Below are 19,642 nucleotides of genomic sequence, written 5' to 3'. Positions count from 1 at the left end.
TTAAACAGCAGTTTCTCGTACAGATGCATCACAATAAGGACTCCACGTAGTCTGTGTCCTACAGCAGTGCTTCAGTCAATATGCCATATGCACAGAAATATTAATTTCTTGAAGCAATACCACATTTTTGTTTTTTTGGATTTATACATAATACAAAACCTCTGTATGAAACAGTGACATGCTGAGTCACACTAGAGTCCTCATGCATCCCCTATGGCAGTCCTATTACATAATGGAAATGAATATGAATATGAGCGAGCAGAAGTTCTTACATGGAGCAGACTAGATAGATGTAGCATTTAACGATGATGTAAAGTTTTTTAGTTTTTTTCCCCCAAATATCAAATAAACAATGTCCAGTCTTAAAAATAATTAACCTGCTCTACAATAAATATCTTTCACTAGATTCTTTGTATAAATAATACTTTGGATTATTCAGCATCCTTCCTAATGTCTTACTACGGAGATCATCTATATATTGTATATCACAAAGCAGTACATTATCAGGTTTATCTTTTCAGTAATTATTTTACTCGGTGCCTTTTCCCACCATTGCCCATTGGGAGAGGCTGAAGAAGGGAGTGATTAGTTATTCTATGTTGCTGATGTGCTAGACATGGTCTATTGATCAGATGTTATACTGCGCTTATTAGCTAACATGCTGAAAACAAAGATGATAGATGGTTTCTAAAGGTGGCCATCCATTCCAAGTATCAAAGGGAGATGAAGTGGTAATCTTGCTTCCCAAATCCTTTGCTTTGTGATACATAGTTGTAGAAATACAGAATCCCCTGTGAGTGGTAAACAGGGATATAGACAAAGGTTCCCCTGCCAGGATGAGACAAGTATGGAGAACAGTGAAAAGTTCAATGCATGATGGATGAGCCAGTGAGGAGGAAGGTCACCCTGTCAATAAGACACAGGAGAGAATTCTGGGAGAGAAAAGGGTATCAGTTAAGTTATTAAAAGAATATTTAAATTGACTTGAGTAAGGTATGCCTTGTTAAGTTTTAGACAGCTCCTGAAAGAATGTCTAGTGGAGAAAATAGGAACAAAGGTCTTCATGTTTGTTCAGTCACAGGAAATGTTTTAAACACAAAAGGTGATTGTTATTGCAACTCTGATGATTTAGGTAATAGTATCCTTATTACTAATATCAAATCACACAATACAGATACATCCCTAGTGCAAAGATACAAATACCACCAAGGAATAAGCAGATTCAGCAATAAAACCTTTAAATGAACAGCAAGCCAAACGACACAACACAAAATGAAGCATCTTCTAAGAAAAATGATTAAGGCTGAAGCCCCAAGTTGTGGAAAAGCAGCATTATTTGTTGTAAATTTTGCTGTGTTTTTGAGTCAGGATTGGACTGAGCAGAAGAGAGAATTAGAAGAACTTCCTGCATATTTCCCATTCCTTTGTAGCAAAAAAAAAATGCTGCTTTTCCGCAATGTGGGGCCTCGGTTGAAAGGGATTTTCCAGTCCCAATTCAAATGTTCTACTGATGATGTATCCACAGGATAGATCATCAGTATGTGATTTGTACATGCAGTGCTGCTTCTATTCTGGTAATAGGAGAGGCCCATCAGCCCCATCCACTGCATAGCGGTGGTTCTCAAAAATTGCAGTGCTACTCCTACTACTTGGAGGCTGCTAGATCAGCTGATCTATACAGGGTTTGGGTGGGTTTGTAAAGAGTCCTGTGAATAGGTCAGCACTATGAAAATTTGACATGGGGCCTGAAAACCTCTTTAGCCCTTTAATGACTGGCCTGTTTTAGGCCCTAATAACAAAGCAAGAATTTGAAATTGACATTATCAGAAAAGAACTCGATAAATGTTTTATTCATCCAAGGAATTCTATTTTATTCGACCCATATCATACTTTATCTGGAAGGTAAAAGTAGACTGATACAGTTTGCATTTATTGGTAAAAAACTCAGAAATTATGAAAATTAAAAATAAAAATTCTCAGCTGCAATATGTCACCTATAAACATACATACTGGGCGAACATTTTATCCGTTGTACATTTCTAACTATTAATTTTGTGTTTGAAGCATGTTGAAATAATTTAGACAATTTACAAGTTTTAATATATATTTTGGAAAGCATGAATATGTTATGTTTTCCTGCACCAAGCTATGTTTGCAGAGATTACAGAGACTTCCCTTAAATGACTAGCTGGGAAACTAGACCCCTTAAGGTATTTATTGAAGTGTATAGCGAGTATTTTGATCTCACAATTTTTTCTTCAACAATTACAAATCAGATAAAAACCATGAAAGCATACATAAAAAATCAAGAAACACACCCCAAAATATATCACTCTGCCTCTCCAGTCTGCAAAAACAATAGTATTGTGGCCCTAATCCCATGTTTTGAAATAAGTTATGGCCCAAAAAGAAAGGAGTGCTAAATTATTTAAAAATTACAGTAATTTTGCTTGAAATTGTTTCAGGACCCAATAGACATTTGAATAACGAACCTTGTGGGGGACCCATGCTCTTCAACTGTTTAATTGTATAGTCAAAGCAATGACGTGATTACAAAAAGAACAGAGCTTAGAAAAATGTACTTCACTCTAATGATCTGAAGATCTGATGGGTGATCTAACATCTGGTGATCAGATGAGTTATCCCTAAAGCTGATATGAAATGGATGGACGCCATTGTGGGTCAATAACTAACAATTAGGGACCGGGTCCTTTTTTTTTTAATCTCTCAGCTGTTGCTGCTGTGACCAACTCCTGGGATAGGCTATTCCACAGATTCACAGCCCTTACAGTGAAGAAGCCTTATTGAGTCTTGAGATTAAACCTTTTTTTCTCCAGAAAGAGGGAGTGCCACCTTGTCTTTTGAGGGGCCTTTATATGGATCAGCTTTTCTCCATATTTCTTGTATGGGTCTTTTATATATTGTGGTTAAGGTAGCTTGCTAGTAGGCGTAGTATGGACCCAAATAGTCAGAGACAGGGACACAATTACATAGTAGATGAGGTTGGATGAAGACTTCAGTCCATTAATATGCTCCACAGTGGCCCCCACACAGTATAATATTCCCACAGTGACTCCCACACAATATTGTATGTTCCACAGTGGCCCCCACACAATATTATATGTTCCACAGTGGCCCCCACACAGTATAATATGCTCAACAGTGGCCCTACACAGTATAAAATGCTCCAAAGAGCCCCCCCTAGAGTGGGTACTATTATTATACTCTGTGGCTCCTCACACCCCAGAGTATAATAATTAGACGCCCAGGAGAAGTGACTAAAAATAACAAACACTTATACTCACCTTACCTCACCTCTCCCAGGCATTTCCTTGTATATGTAGTATTAATGAGCTATCGACATTTGGCATGTTGTTGTAGTATTAGTCCTGGGCTCAAATCGAGCCAAAAACAACCTCTTCATGGAGTTTATATGTTCTGTGTGTTTGTGTGGGTTTTCTTTCATACTCCATAGGCATGATAGGGAATACTGATAGGGAATTTAGTTTGTGAACCCTTTCTTGGGACAGTGAATTGTGACACTATTTATAAAGTGCTGCAGAATAAATTGGTGCTATATAAACAAGAAAAAAATGATATTAGAGATGATGGGTCAGCCGGGACAGTTGTTGATATCTTTGGGTATCTTCAGTAAATGATAAAAATAAGGACGGCATGGGTGATGTGAAGTGAAAAAATTGTTTTAAGCCGGGGCCTCATATGCTGTGATTGCTGCAGTTTGGCTATGGCGGAAATGCTGCAGAAAAAAACAAGGAGTTTTACAGTCACTGCATTTATAGAGAATCCCATTCAGACACTGCAGAAAAATATTCGCGGCAGACATGCTGCGATTTCCTAAACCGTTGCAATTATGGAAATCACAGCATTTCAATTACACCTACGGACTTTCTATGAAAAGCTTGCCATGGTTTTTCTTGTAGTGCTTTTTTGCTGCTGTCCGCTACATGGGGCTTTAGCCTCAATGAGTATTTTGTCATCTGCCGCTGTATGGCAATGTAAAGCTCTTTGAAGGTGAACTAGTTTCTCTCCTACTTTCTGGAATATTGTGGATCAGACAGTATTCATTGTGGATCAGACAATATCCATTGTGGATCAGATCTCTACTTTTTCATAATCCACATATTTCTGAATAACTGTTTCTCACCCTATATCTGATGCTCTGACGATAAGATGGGAGTTAGATAGTAACATAATAATAGTTTCTCTTTCTTTTCTCAACAGATAGATAACCACTTTGACTCCTATTGTATCTTTTCTGAAAATCTGTAGCTATCATATCACAGAAGGTATGTATTCAGTGTCCCTGATCTTTAATGAGATAAAAGTGTGAAGGTAATTTATTATTTACTATTTAATATTGAGGTTTATATGGATCTATATGAACAATAAACATATTAGCGGTTTTATGGACATTACAATTACCCCATTATTATTACCGACACATTGTAGAAAAGATGCATTTTTTTTATTGCAGATTCTGCTGCTTTTTTATTAAAATTTTTAATTATTTTATTTAATTTTTTGCGCCAAGAATGGCTTCAAAGGGAACAAGATATAGAAAGAAAGCACTTACTGTATATACTCGAGTATAAGCCGAGTTTTTTAGCACAGTTTTTGTGCTGAAAAAGTCCGCCTCGGCTTATACTCAAGTCATTACGGTAATTCAGACCCAGCATCCGGACCTGGCACTCACCGGGACGTTACAGACCTGGCATCCGGACCTGGCACTCACTGGGATGGGTGCCGGGCCGCAGCATCGCCAGGCTCATAGCAGGAGCGATGCTGCTCATTTCAAACTGAAGAAGTACTTACGGTACTTCTGCTAGCAGGCCTGGAATACAGACCCTGCCCCTCCTACTCTATAACACGTGGGGTGATGTGGCCACATAACATCAGGCCCACACCCGGTGTGTATCTGCGTTCCGAGCCTGCTAGCAGAAGTACCTTAAGTACAGTACTTCTGCAGTTTGAAATGAACAGCATTGCCACGCTCCTGCTATGAGTGTGGCGATGCTGCGGCCCAGCACCCGTCCCGTGTCTGAATGCCGGGCCTGCATACCGGGTCTGTAACTATAATGGCGCCTCTCTGCTTCAGAGCGGTCGCCATACCAACTGGCACCTCCGCTGTAACTTTTACAGCGGTAATGCTGGAGTTCCCTGCAATCAAAGATTGCAGGCATGATCTCTGACATCTCCTCTGTAAGCGTTACAGTGGAGATGCTCTCCAATGATGTCCCGGTCCGAGGGGTCCGAGCAGGTGTCGCCATGCTGCTGGAGGGAGGAGGGAGCGGGTGCAACCACTCTCTCAAGGACGATCCTGAAGATAGGAACTGCGGCCGTCCGCCGGCAGAGGTGCTTCTGCCGGGGATTCCCCTCAGCGCTCCTGCCAGTGTCTGGCTGCAGTTCCTCTCAGGTCTGGCCAGCTGGGGATTCCCCCCAGCGCTCCTGCGGGGGATTCCCCTCAGAGCTCCTGTAAAGGCTCCCCGGCTGGCAGTGCTTCTCTTTTGCAGGCTGCTCTATGCATCCTGCAAAAGAAATGACAATTTTTGCAATGTATTGCAAAGAGGGTCTAATAAATGCAAAAAAAAAAAAAAAAAATTAAAAAAGTAAAAAAAAATAATAGTAGTATTAGTAAAAAAAAAAGTATTAAAAATTAAAATCCTCCCTCTTTCCCTAGAACACATATAAAACTAATACTGTTAATACTGTGAAATACATACATGTTAGGTATCCCTGTGTCCGAAAATGCCAGCTCTACAAATCTATAAATATATTTTTCCTGTACGGTAAATGCCGTAGCTGGAAAAAAAGTTGTCTAACTGCCCTTCCCCATGACTGAGTCCCCCCCCCACTTGGAATTCAGCCTGACTACAGCCAGGCTAAATATAGGGTATCTGCACTGCTCCTATTCCGTCGGGAAGGGGTTAATAGGAGCACTGCAGATACGCTATATTCAGCCAGGCTGCATTCCAAATGGGGGAAAAAAAACCAGTGCTCAAGCTCAGGGAAGGGGCAGACAGACAACCAAAACACCCCTTCCCCAGCGTCTACTGCACCCAAAAACTCCAGCCATTTTAATTTTTTAAATTTTCCAGTAGCTGCTGCATCTCCCCCCTAGGCTTATACTCGAGTCAAAAAGTTTTCCCAGTTTTTTGTGGTAAAATTATGAGTCTCGGCTTATATTAGGATCGGCTTATACTCGAGTATATACGGTACTTCTTCCTTCTGCCACATCTACGCCTGGCATTGGCTCTAAAAAAAACTTGCAAAATCTGCAATGAAAAACACAGCTGTAATTTATGGTCTTAGCCTTAGGACTAGAGATGAGCGAGTAGTACTTGATCGAGTAGGTATTCGATCGAATACTACGATATTTGAAATACTCATACTCGATCGAGCATCACTCGCTATTCAAATGTAAAAGTTCGATGCAGAACCAGCATTGATTGGCCTAATGCTATACAGTCAGCCAATCAACGCTGGTTCTTCTCCTACCTTTAGAAGTCTTCTATGTGCAGCTTCCGGGGAATTGCTTATGTCCGCTTGTAGTGCGGGCATGCGCAGTCGGCTCTGCCCAGGCCCCGTGTCCTGGCAGAGTGAATTCAGAGCCGGAAGATGCCGCAGGGATGCTGCACGGAGAAGACTTCTCAGAGGATCCAGCCCGACTCTCACTCGTGGACTTGGTAAGTATAATTTGATCGAATGTTGCCTACCCCTGAAACGAGCATTTTCCCCCATAGACTATAATAGGGTTCAATATTCGATTCAAGCAGTCGAATATTGAGGGGCTACTCGAAACGAATATCGAACCTCAAACATTTTACTGTTCGCTCATCTCTACTTAGGACCCTTTCACATGACCCAGTATGGTGTGTGGAAAATGGTCTGTGTGGGGGCTGTATTTCCCCGGACAATACTCAGCTGTTTGCATGGCAGTCCGTGCATTATAGTCAGTTGTGATACAGTGAGCTCCCAAATGGCCTAATCACAGCTCCAATCATGAAAGTTCCATGCACAGCTTGTGGCCAGGGGTAACACTGTGCACGAAAATCTTTAAAGGGGAGCATTTTCTGGTTCTTCAGCAGTTTGTAAACTTACATCTCTCAGCAGTCCCTGACAGAATAATATGTTTTTTAGTGGACATGGGCATAACTAACTCATACAGAGCTAGGTTCTACAATATATTCCAAACTGTTCAATTTTTTTTAATGAAACCAAACAAATGGAGATTTCTCTTGGGTGAACTAAAATGGCAGAAGCATAATACTCTTATCTCTTTTGGGCCTCCTCATTGTATCTGACACTCTCTCGCCACCTCCTTGGTGATGTCATGCGCCCAGGGTCACCACTGACGTCTGTGATTGGACCTAAGTGGTGACATGAGCACTCTATGCTCCATGACATCATGATGTTGAGCATGCCTATGTAACCACTGGTGGCACAATCAGAGGCCTCAGTGGTGACCTCCAACACATGCCATCACCAAGAGAGTAGTGGACACTAGAAGTATGAATGTTTTTTATTGTTTACACCTCCATTGGGCATCCAGCAATTGGGCAATTATTCTCTGGGTCTGAAGAGACCACAAAGTATAATAATATCACTTTCATCTTTGGGTGTGTTTGACTTCGTGAGCTATAAATTGAATAAAATGAATTCTAGAAACCCTGAGAGAGTTATACACTGTGTCTTAAGCTAATTTAAGGTGGGGTGGTTCTTACCAAACTTGTTCTATCTGATACAAATCTTGGACCCGAGTTGGACCCGAAACAAAACAAATCCTGAAGTTCATCCATCTCTCGTCTTTAGTCTCACATTTTACACAATAAAAAACACACACACAGTAGTAAACCTTATATTATTGATGGAATGGAATACAGTAAAAATTATACCTATATCTTGCGGTAGTATATCACAGTGTATATCTACATATTCAGAGTCTTTATTCTCTAAACATCTTGTATTAAATAGTCTGTTAGGTCAGCTAATAAATCTAAAAGATAATGCAATAGGGAATAAACAATGGCATACGGCAGCGTTCACTATTGCTGTTCACCTAAGCAGACAGCAGGGGCTGCCATTACAGTACTAAAGAAAGCTTTCCAATGAGCGAGACGTTCCTGCTATCCAAGAGAAATGCTTTTTATTACACATACTCATTTAAATTTCATTCTGCCACATTTTCAGTATTGTCTATATATACATAATATTATAACAAACTGCTGAATTGACTTTCTCCTGCTTTTGCGTCCCTTCAAATAAAGCTCTGAGGTACTTATTTAATATTCTTATTATGTCAGGCTATAAAATAAAGCATTTCTAGAAGATGACACTTATTATTATATTTTTATTTTGTTTTTGAAGGTGTATTGAAAAATATAATTTTAAAAACTTGCCATTGATGAAAGAAAAAAATAAAAACTTAAAAATTGGGAATCTGCACTAGATGTAGATATGCTATTCATCTATCTATCTATCTATCTATCTATCTATCTATCTATCTATCTATCTATTTATCTGTCTGACTACCTATCTATCTATCCATCTAAAAATGAAAAGATAGCAGCACTCCAAACAGAGAAAAAAAATCTATGTGGCTTTTATTTCAACTGCAAGGTTTCAGTGCAATAAATGTAAATCCTTTCTCGTATCTATCTATCTATCTATCTATCTATCTATCTATCTATCTATCTATCTATCTCTATCTCTCTCTATCATCTATCTATCTATCTATCTATCTATCTATCTATCTATCTATCTATCTATCCATTAATATAAAAGTGTGGATAATTTTATAACCAAAACTCTCCTATTTTTATGTTCAATTTATTATGTAATATTATCATATGAAATCACCCCCCAAAAAACACTGTATACCTCCATATGAAATCAGGTATACAGAAGTACAGTTTGACCTCATGGATTAGCACATGGGTACAACTCACATTTTGTATTAACCCATAGTATAGTCATAAACGTATGCTGTCATTTTGTTGAAATTCACATTCTATGCTGTTACGTAGAAAGTTCTGCATGCTCTTCTTATGCAGTAAAATCACAAGGTAAATACACAAATAATCACATACATTGTACAGCATATGTGACTCCTGTGGTGTGAATAAAGCAAAATCACAGCATCAAAAATGCCCACAACTCCTTTGAATGTAGTCTAAGGCTAGTTTCACACTAGAGTTTGGGTCACTAGAGTTTGGGTTTCCATTTTTTGGGGCCATTTCAGAACCTGAAAAACAGAAACCCTATACGCTGAAGTAGATTATAATGGAGTCCACCGATTTCAGTGTAAAAGCAGGACTTTTCTCTCGGCTTATTTTAAGCGGCATGGGGGGGGGGGGCAAGACTCCGAATGCTATTGTGAACCTAGCGTAGTGCTGTTTTGCAATATATTACACGTCTGCACAAATGCATTGTCAACTGCTAAGAACCACACAACCAAATACATTCATATTCTAAGAATTGTCACAAAATACTGTAACTTTAACATAAGTTTAATCAAATCTTGAATCTGTTAATTAAGCTTTAAACCCTTTCCAGCCTGCACTGTATATGTACCAGCGCTGTCAGAACTTAAAGGGGTTGTCAAATTCACATTCTATTCTGTTACTTTGCAGTAAAATCATAGGGCGAATATACTTGTAATAACATCCATGTTATAGCATACCTGATTCCTGTGGTTTAAAGAATACAAAATACTGTAACATTAACAATCAAAATCCTGAATATGATAATTAAGCTTTAACCCCTTCATAGCCTGCACTGTATATGTACCAGCACTGTGAGTCAAAACTTAAAGTGGTTGTCCCAAAATCTCAGTACTTGGACTGGAAACCAGGGAGGTTGATATATATATATATATATATATATATATATATATATATATATATATATACTCGCCTATCCTCGTTGCCTGTAACTGTTGAGGCCAATTAGTGACCTCAGTGGCCTAAGGAAAGGAATCACTTACTAATGACAACCCATTCCTGCCTAGTCAGTGCTTGGACTTTATTATACATTCTCTGTTTTTGTTTTTCCAGCTGCTTTTTGAATATTGGCCTCAGGTTCTCAGTTTTGGGGTTGAGATCTGAAGATATGGGTTAAGTTTGGGGGTTGAGATGTGGAGAGTTTCCTTGCCATGGACCCAAAATTGAAATGTTCTTGTTCATCGAGCCATTTAGCTTTCACTTTTGCCTTGTAACATGGTGCTCCATCATGCTGGAAAAAGCACTGTTTGTCACCAAGCTGCTCCTGGATGGTTGTGAGAATTGTTCTTGGTGGATGTTTAGATGTTATTCTTTATTCCCTGGGATGAAAGCAACTCTACACATGAATGGTCTGAGGGTGCTTTACTGGTCAAGCTGACTACAGTCACTGTGAGCTCAACCATGACTAACTACTACTACCATCCTCCCTGCCTTCTTCCTATGGATTGATACAAGTATACATTTTCTACTTGTGTGGCTGTGTATGCATTATAAAGTGTTATATATAGTATGGCATTGAATTCCTACATAGAATAACTGAAACAGTGTTTTATGACACAAAACAGTTCAATATAAAGCATGAATGGAACATGTTATATTTACTGTATTTATGTGTATTCCACATAGGAAAAATACTGGTCAATCCTTGTGTCCTAGATCATATTACAGCCCAGTATTATATGGAATAATAATAAGGCTCCTATAAAGACGAGCTTCTACTGATCCGATATGTGCCTCAGATTTCATAAAGATGTATACATAATATATTTCTTTACAAATTCCTTGCAAATCTGAAAGAAAGTAAATTATGGCTGGATTAAAACTATTAGCGGGCCAAAATAATTATAATATTGTAATAATATATAGAGATGAGCGAACACTAAAATGTTCGAGGTTCGAAATTCGATTCGAACAGCCGCTCAATGTTCGTGTGTTCGAACGGGTTTCGAACCCCATTATAGTCTATGGGGAACAGATACTCGTTAAGGGGGAAACCCAAATCCGTGTCTGGAGGGTCACCAAGTCCACTATGACACCCCAGGAAATGATGCCAACACCTCTGGAATGACACTGGGACAGCAGGGGAAGCATGTCTGGGGGCATCTAACACACCAAAGACCCTCTATTACCCCAACATCACAGCCTAACAACTACACACTTTACACACTCAATACCACCTCTCTGACAGTAGGAAAACACCTTGAAACATGTGTATTTGGCACTTGCAGTGAGGAGAGCTTGTCACCAGCAGTGAATTTGGCCCTTGTAGTAAGTTGAGGTTGGCACCAACATTTGTTTTGAAAATCAGGGTGGATTGAGCCTCTAACCAGCAGAGTTTGGGCAAATTCATGGTGGAGGGAGCCTCTAAAAACCCCAGTTTGGACCAATTCATGGTGGAGGGAGACTCTAAAAACCCCAGTTTGGACCAATTCATGGTGGAGGGAGACTCTAAAAACCCCAGTTTGGACCAATTCATGGTGGAGGGAGCCTCTAAAAACCCCAGTTTGGACCAATTCATGGTGGAGGGAGCCTCTAACCAGCCCAGTTTGGACCAATTAATGGTGGAGGGAGCCTCTAAACAGCCAAGTTTTGGGAAATTCATGGTGGAGGGAGCCTCTAACCAGCCCAGTTTGGACCAATTCATGGTGGAGGGAGCCTCTAAACAGCCCAGTTTGGGCAAATTCATGGTGGAGGGAGCCTCTAACCAGCCCAGTTTGGACCAATTAATGGTGGAGGGAGCCTCTAAACAGCCCAGTTTGGACCAATTAATGGTGGAGGGAGCCTCTAACCAGCCCAGTTTGGACCAATTAATGGTGGAGGGAGCCTCTAACCAGCCCAGTTTGGACCAATTAATGGTGGAGGGAGCCTCTAACCAGCCCAGTTTGGACCAATTAATGGTGGAGGGAGCCTCTAAACAGCCAAGTTTTGGGAAATTCATGGTGGAGGGAGCCTCTAACCAGCCCAGTTTGGACCAATTCATGGTGGAGGGAGCCTCTAAACAGCCCAGTTTGGGCAAATTCATGGTGGAGGGAGCCTCTAAAAAACCCAGTTTGGACCAATTCATGGTGGAGGGAGCCTCTAATTAGCCCAGTTTGGACCAATTAATTGTGGAGGGAGCCTCTAACCAGCCCAGTTTGGACCAATTAATGGTGGAGGGAGCCTCTAACCACCCCAGTTTGGGCAAATTCATGGTGGAGGGAGCCTCTAACCAGCCCAGTTTGGACCAATTAATGGTGGAGGGAGCCTCTAACCAGCCCAGTTTGGACCAATTAATGGTGGAGGGAGCCTCTAATTAGCCCAGTTTGGACCAATTAATTGTGGAGGGAGCCTCTAACCAGCCCAGTTTGGACCAATTCATGGTGGAGGGAGCCTCTAATTAGCCCAGTTTGGACCAATTAATTGTGGAGGGAGCCTCTAACCAGCCCAGTTTGGACCAATTAATGGTGGAGGGAGCCTCTAAAAAACCCAGTTTGGACCAATTCATGGTGGAGGGAGCCTCTAATTAGCCCAGTTTGGACCAATTAATTGTGGAGGGAGCCTCTAACCAGCCCAGTTTGGACCAATTAATGGTGGAGGGAGCCTCTAAAAAACCCAGTTTGGACCAATTCATGGTGGAGGGAGCCTCTAATTAGCCCAGTTTGGACCAATTAATTGTGGAGGGAGCCTCTAACCAGCCCAGTTTGGACCAATTAATGGTGGAGGGAGCCTCTAACCACCCCAGTTTGGACCAATTCATGGTGGAGGGAGCCTCTAACCACCCCAGTTTGGACCAATTCATGGTGGAGGGAGCCTCTAAACAGCCCAGTTTGGGCAAATTCATGGTGGAGGGAGCCTCTAACCAGCAGAGTTGGGGGAAATCAGGGTGGAGGGAGCCTAGTATTAGCAGAATTGTGCAACGCTTATGGTGGATGAGTATGAGGATGCGGAGGAATTGGAGAGGTTGAGTACAGACATGGAGTTTCATGTTGGGGTGCTTTACACAGGTGGGCACAAAAATGACGGCTCTACCCAGTGGTGGTTCATTTTTATCAAAGTGAGCCGGTCGGCACTCTCAGCTGACAGACGGGTGCGCTTGTCAGTGATGATGCCACCGGCTGCACTGAACACCCTCTCAGATAGGACGCTGGCGGCAGGACAGGACAGCACCTCCAAGGCATATAGGGCAAGTTCAAGCCACAGGTCCAACTTCGACACCCAATACGTGTAGGGCGCAGAGGGGTCGGAGAGGACAGGGCTGTGGTCGGAAAGGTATTCCCGCAACATGCGCCTATACTTCTCACGCCTGGTGACACTAGGACCCTCCGTGGCGGCACTTTGGCGAGGGGGTGCCATCAAGGTGTCCCAGACCTTAGACAGTGTGCCCCTCGTTTGTGTGGACCGGTGAGAACTTGGTTGCCTACTGGAGGAACTGCCCTCCCTGCCGCCAACGTCACATGCTGGAAACATCTCCATCATATTCTGCACCAATTGCCTGTGGCAAGCATTGATGCGATTGGCCCTCCCCTCTACCGGAATAAAAGACGAGATGTTGTTTTTATACCGGGGGTCAAGGATAGCAAAGATCCAGTACTGGTTGTCCTCCATGATTTTGACAATACGCTTGTCGGTTGTAAAGCACCCCAACATGAACTCAGCCATGTCTGCCACAGTGTTAGTTGGCATGACTCCTCTGGCCCCACCGGAAAGTTCAATCTCCATTTCCTCCTCATCCTCCATGTCTACCCATCCGCGCTGCAACAATGGGACGATTCGAAGTTGCCCGGAAGCCTCCTGTATCACCATCACATCATCGGACAACTCTTCTTCCTCCTCCTCCTCCTCCTCCTCCTCCATTAAACGCAGTGAAGCGGACAGATGTGTGGACCTACTCTCCAGCTGTGACGGATCGGATGCTATCCCTAACTCCTCTGTGTGATCTGAGTTATCCCTGATGTCAATCAGGGATTCTCTCAGAACACACAAGAGCGGGATTGTAAGGCTCACCATCGCATCCTCAGAGCTCACCCTCCTTGTGGACTCCTCAAAGACCCGTAGGATGTCACAAAGGTCTCTCATCCATGGCCACTCATGGATGTGAAACTGAGGCAGCTGACTTTGTGGCACCCTAGGGTTTTGTAGCTGGTATTCCATCAAAGGTCTCTGCTGCTCAACCACTCTATTCAACATCTGAAACGTTGAGTTCCAGCGTGTGGGGACGTCGCACAAAAGCCGGTGTTGTGGCACATGCAGGCGTTGCTGGAGAGATTTTAAGCTAGCAGCGGCTACTGTCGACTTGCGAAAGTGGGCGCACATGCGCCGCACTTTCACCAGTAGCTCTGGAACATTGGGGTAGCTCTTTAGGAAACGTTGCACCACTAGGTTGAAGACGTGGGCCAGGCATGGAACATGTTGGAGTCCGGCAAGCTCCAGAGCTGCTACCAGGTTCCGGCCGTTATCACAAACGACCATGCCTGGGCCCAGGTGCAGCGGCTCAAACCATATTGCCGTCTCATCGAGGAGGGCATCCCTCACCTCGGAGGCAGTGTGCTGTCTGTCCCCCAAGCTGATCAGCTTCAGCACAGCCTGCTGACGTCTACCAACGCCAGTGCTGCAACGTTTCCAACTCGTAGCTGGGGTCAATCTAACAGCGGAGGAGGAGGCGGTGGCGGAGGAGGAGGCGGTGGCGGAGGAGGAGGCGGTAGAGGAGGAGGAGGAGGAGGGGGGTGTTCTTCTCGTGTCCCTGCCAGGAATGTTAGGCGGGGAGACGAGGTACACCGGGCCAGTTTGGGAAGCAGTCCCAGCCTCAACTACATTCACCCAGTGTGCCGTCAGTGAAATGTAGCGTCCCTGTCCGCATGCACTTGTCCACGCGTCGGTGGTCAAGTGGACCTTTGTGCAAAGCGCGGAACTAAGGGCCCGCCTGATGTTGAGTGACACGTGCTGGTGCAAGGCGGGGACGGCACACCGGGAGAAGTAGTGACGGCTAGGGACGGCATAGCGAGGTGCCGCAGTTGCCATCAGGTCCAGGAAGGCGGGAGTTTCAACAAGCCGGAACGCCAACATCTCCTGGGCCAGCAGTTTAGCGATGTTGGCGTTCAAGGCTTGCGCGTGTGGGTGGTTAGCAGTGTATTTCTGCCGCCGCTCCAATGTCTGAGAGATGGTGGGTTGTTGTAAAGAAACGCCTGATGGTGCCTTTGATGGTGCAGGAGAAGGAGATAAGACAGGACCAGGGGAGGATGAGGTAGAAGTCAACAAAGTGGCGGAGGCAGATGAAGTGGTGTCCTGGCTCGTCCTCTGGAGTGCATCGCCAGCACAGTCAGCAGTGGCAGTGGCAGAGGCAGAGGCAGAGGCAGTGGCAGTGGCGTGAACGGCAGTCGGCCTTTGTCCTGCCGTTGCTGCCTGCCACTGATTCCAGTGCTTGGATTCCAAATGACGGCGCATTGAAGTGGTGGACAGGTTGCTCTTCTCAGAGCCCCTAATCAATTTCGAGAGGCAAATTGTGCAGACAACACTATATCTGTCCTCGGCGCATTCCTTGAAAAAACTCCACACCTTCGAGAAACGTGCCCTCGAGGTGGGAGTTTTTCGGGGCTGGGTACGAACTGGAACATCTTGGGAGATTCCGGGTGTGGCCTGGCTTCGCCTAAGCTGCTGACCTCTGCCTCTGCCTCTAGCTACCCTTTTTGGTGCTGCACCTGCCTCAACATCCACACTACTTTCCCCGCTTGACATCCCCCCTGTCCAGGTCGGGTCAGTGTCCTCATCATCCACCACTTCCTCTTCCAACTCCTGTCTCATCTCCTCCTCCCGCACAATGCGCCGGTCAACTGGATGCCCTGACGGCAACTGCGTCACATCATCGTCGATGAGGGTGGGTTGCTGGTCATCCACCACCAAATCGAACGGAGATGGAGGAGACTCTAGTGTTTGAGCATCTGGATACAGATGCTCCTCTGTTAGGTTCGTGGAATCGTGACGTGGAGAGGCAGGTTGAGGGACAATGAAAGGAGCGGAGAACAGCTCTGGGGAGCAGGGACAGTTTGGGTTATTGTTCTGTAAAGCTTCGGAATTTTGGGAGGAAGGAAGACAAGACTGTTGGGTAATAGGAGGAGAGGAGGCAGAGTCTGACTGGCTGCTGGACAATGTGCTGTAAGCGTTCTCTGACAGCCATTGCAAGACCTGTTCCTGGTTCTCGGGCCTACTAAGGTTTGTACCCTGCAGTTTAGTTAATGTGGCAAGCAACCCTGGCACTGTGGAGTGGCGCAATGCTTGCTGCCCCACAGGAGTAGGCACGGGACGCCCTGTGGCTTCACTGCTACCTTGCTCCCCAGAACCATTCCCCCGACCTCGCCCACGGCCTCGTCCACGTCCCTTTCCGGGAGCCTTGCGCATTTTGAATTCCTAGTTAGAAATTGGCACTGTATACCAGTAGTAAAAATTGTGGGTGCACGTAACCCCAATATATTCTTTGAATTCCCAGTCAGAAACTGGCACTATATGGCAGTAGCAAGAAATGAGGGTATTTGTATTCCCAATATACTCTTTGAATTCCCAGTCAGACAATGGCACTGTATACCAGTAGTAAAAATTGTGGGTGCACGTAACCCCAATATATTCTTTGAATTCCCAGTCAGACACTGGCACTATATGGCAGTAGCAAGAAATGAGGGTATTTGTATTCCCAATATACTCTTTGAATTCCCAGTCAGACAATGGCACTGTATACCAGTAGTAAAAATTGTGGGTGCACGTAACCCCAATATATTCTTTGAATTCCCAGTCAGACACTGGCACTATATGGCAGTAGCAAGAAATGAGGGTATTTGTATTCCCAATATACTCTTTGAATTCCCAGTCAGACAATGGCACTGTATACCAGTAGTAAAAATTGTGGGTGCACGTAACCCCAATATATTCTTTGAATTACCAGTCAGAAACTGGCACTATATGGCAGTAGCAAGAAATGAGGGTATTTATAACCCCAATATATTCTTTGAATTCCCAGTCAGACAATGGCACTGTATACCAGTAGTAAAAATTGTGGGTGCACGTAACCCCAATATATTCTTTGAATTCCCAGTCAGAAACTGGCACTATATGGCAGTAGCAAGAAATGAGGGTATTTGTATTCCCAATATACTCTTTGAATTCCCAGTCAGACAATGGCACTGTATACCAGTAGTAAAAATTGTGGGTGCACGTAACCCCAATATATTCTTTGAATTCCCAGTCAGACACTGGCACTATATGGCAGTAGCAAGAAATGAGGGTATTTGTATTCCCAATATATTCTTTGAATTCCCAGTCAGACAATGGCACTGTATACCAGTAGTAAAAATTGTGGGTGCACGTAACCCCAATATATTCTTTGAATTACCAGTCAGAAACTGGCACTATATGGCAGTAGCAAGAAATGAGGGTATTTATAACCCCAATATATTCTTTGAATTCCCAGTCAGACAATGGCACTGTATACCAGTAGTAAAAATTGTGGGTGCACGTAACCCCAATATATTCTTTGAATTCCCAGTCAGAAACTGGCACTATATGGCAGTAGCAAGAAATGAGGGTATTTATAACCCCAATATATTCTTTGAATTCCCAGTCAGACAATGGCACTGTATACCAGTAGTAAAAATTGTGGGTGCACGTAACCCCAATATATTCTTTGAATTCCCAGTCAGAAACTGGCACTATATGGCAGTAGCAAGAAATGAGGGTATTTGTATTCCCAATATACTCTTTGAATTCCCAGTCAGACAATGGCACTGTATACCAGTAGTAAAAATTGTGGGTGCACGTAACCCCAATATATTCTTTGAATTCCCAGTCAGACACTGGCACTATATGGCAGTAGCAAGAAATGAGGGTATTTGTATTCCCAATATACTCTTTGAATTCCCAGTCAGACAATGGCACTGTATACCAGTAGTAAAAATTGTGGGTGCACGTAACCCCAATATATTCTTTGAATTACCAGTCAGAAACTGGCACTATATGGCAGTAGCAAGAAATGAGGGTATTTATAACCCCAATATATTCTTTGAATTCCCAGTCAGACAATGGCACTGTATACCAGTAGTAAAAATTGTGGGTGCACGTAACCCCAATATATTCTTTGAATTCCCAGTCAGACACTGGCACTATATGGCAGTAGCAAGAAATGAGGGTATTTGTATTCCCAATATACTCTTTGAATTCCCAGTCAGACAATGGCACTGTATACCAGTAGTAAAAATTGTGGGTGCACGTAACCCCAATATATTCTTTGAATTCCCAGTCAGACACTGGCACTATATGGCAGTAGCAAGAAATGAGGGTATTTGTATTCCCAATATACTCTTTGAATTCCCAGTCAGACAATGGCACTGTATACCAGTAGTAAAAATTGTGGGTGCACGTAACCCCAATATATTCTTTGAATTCCCAGTCAGACACTGGCACTATATGGCAGTAGCAAGAAATGAGGGTATTTGTATTCCCAATATACTCTTTGAATTCCCAGTCAGACAATGGCACTGTATACCAGTAGTAAAAATTGTGGGTGCACGTAACCCCAATATATTCTTTGAATTACCAGTCAGAAACTGGCACTATATGGCAGTAGCAAGAAATGAGGGTATTTATAACCCCAATATATTCTTTGAATTCCCAGTCAGACAATGGCACTGTATACCAGTAGTAAAAATTGTGGGTGCACGTAACCCCAATATATTCTTTGAATTCCCAGTCAGAAACTGGCACTATATGGCAGTAGCAAGAAATGAGGGTATTTGTATTCCCAATATACTCTTTGAATTCCCAGTCAGACAATGGCACTGTATACCAGTAGTAAAAATTGTGGGTGCACGTAACCCCAATATATTCTTTGAATTCCCAGTCAGACACTGGCACTATATGGCAGTAGCAAGAAATGAGGGTATTTGTATTCCCAATATACTCTTTGAATTCCCAGTCAGACAATGGCACTGTATACCAGTAGTAAAAATTGTGGGTGCACGTAACCCCAATATATTCTTTGAATTACCAGTCAGAAACTGGCACTATATGGCAGTAGCAAGAAATGAGGGTATTTATAACCCCAATATATTCTTTGAATTCCCAGTCAGACAATGGCACTGTATACCAGTAGTAAAAATTGTGGGTGCACGTAACCCCAATATATTCTTTGAATTCCCAGTCAGAAACTGGCACTATATGGCAGTAGCAAGAAATGAGGGTATTTGTATTCCCAATATACTCTTTGAATTCCCAGTCAGACAATAGCACTGTATACCAGTAGTAAAAATTGTGGGTGCACGTAACCCCAATATATTCTTTGAATTCCCAGTCAGACACTGGCACTATATGGCAGTAGCAAGAAATGAGGGTATTTGTATTCCCAATATACTCTTTGAATTCCCAGTCAGACAATGGCACTGTATACCAGTAGTAAAAATTGTGGGTGCACGTAACCCCAATATATTCTTTGAATTACCAGTCAGAAACTGGCACTATATGGCAGTAGCAAGAAATGAGGGTATTTATAACCCCAATATATTCTTTGAATTCCCAGTCAGACAATGGCACTGTATACCAGTAGTAAAAATTGTGGGTGCACGTAACCCCAATATATTCTTTGAATTCCCAGTCAGAAACTGGCA

Source organism: Leptodactylus fuscus, chromosome 4 (genome assembly GCF_031893055.1).
Source record: "Leptodactylus fuscus isolate aLepFus1 chromosome 4, aLepFus1.hap2, whole genome shotgun sequence".
In the NCBI taxonomy this organism is placed as follows: domain Eukaryota; kingdom Metazoa; phylum Chordata; class Amphibia; order Anura; family Leptodactylidae; genus Leptodactylus; species Leptodactylus fuscus.
This window is presented reverse-complemented; position numbering follows the sequence as displayed.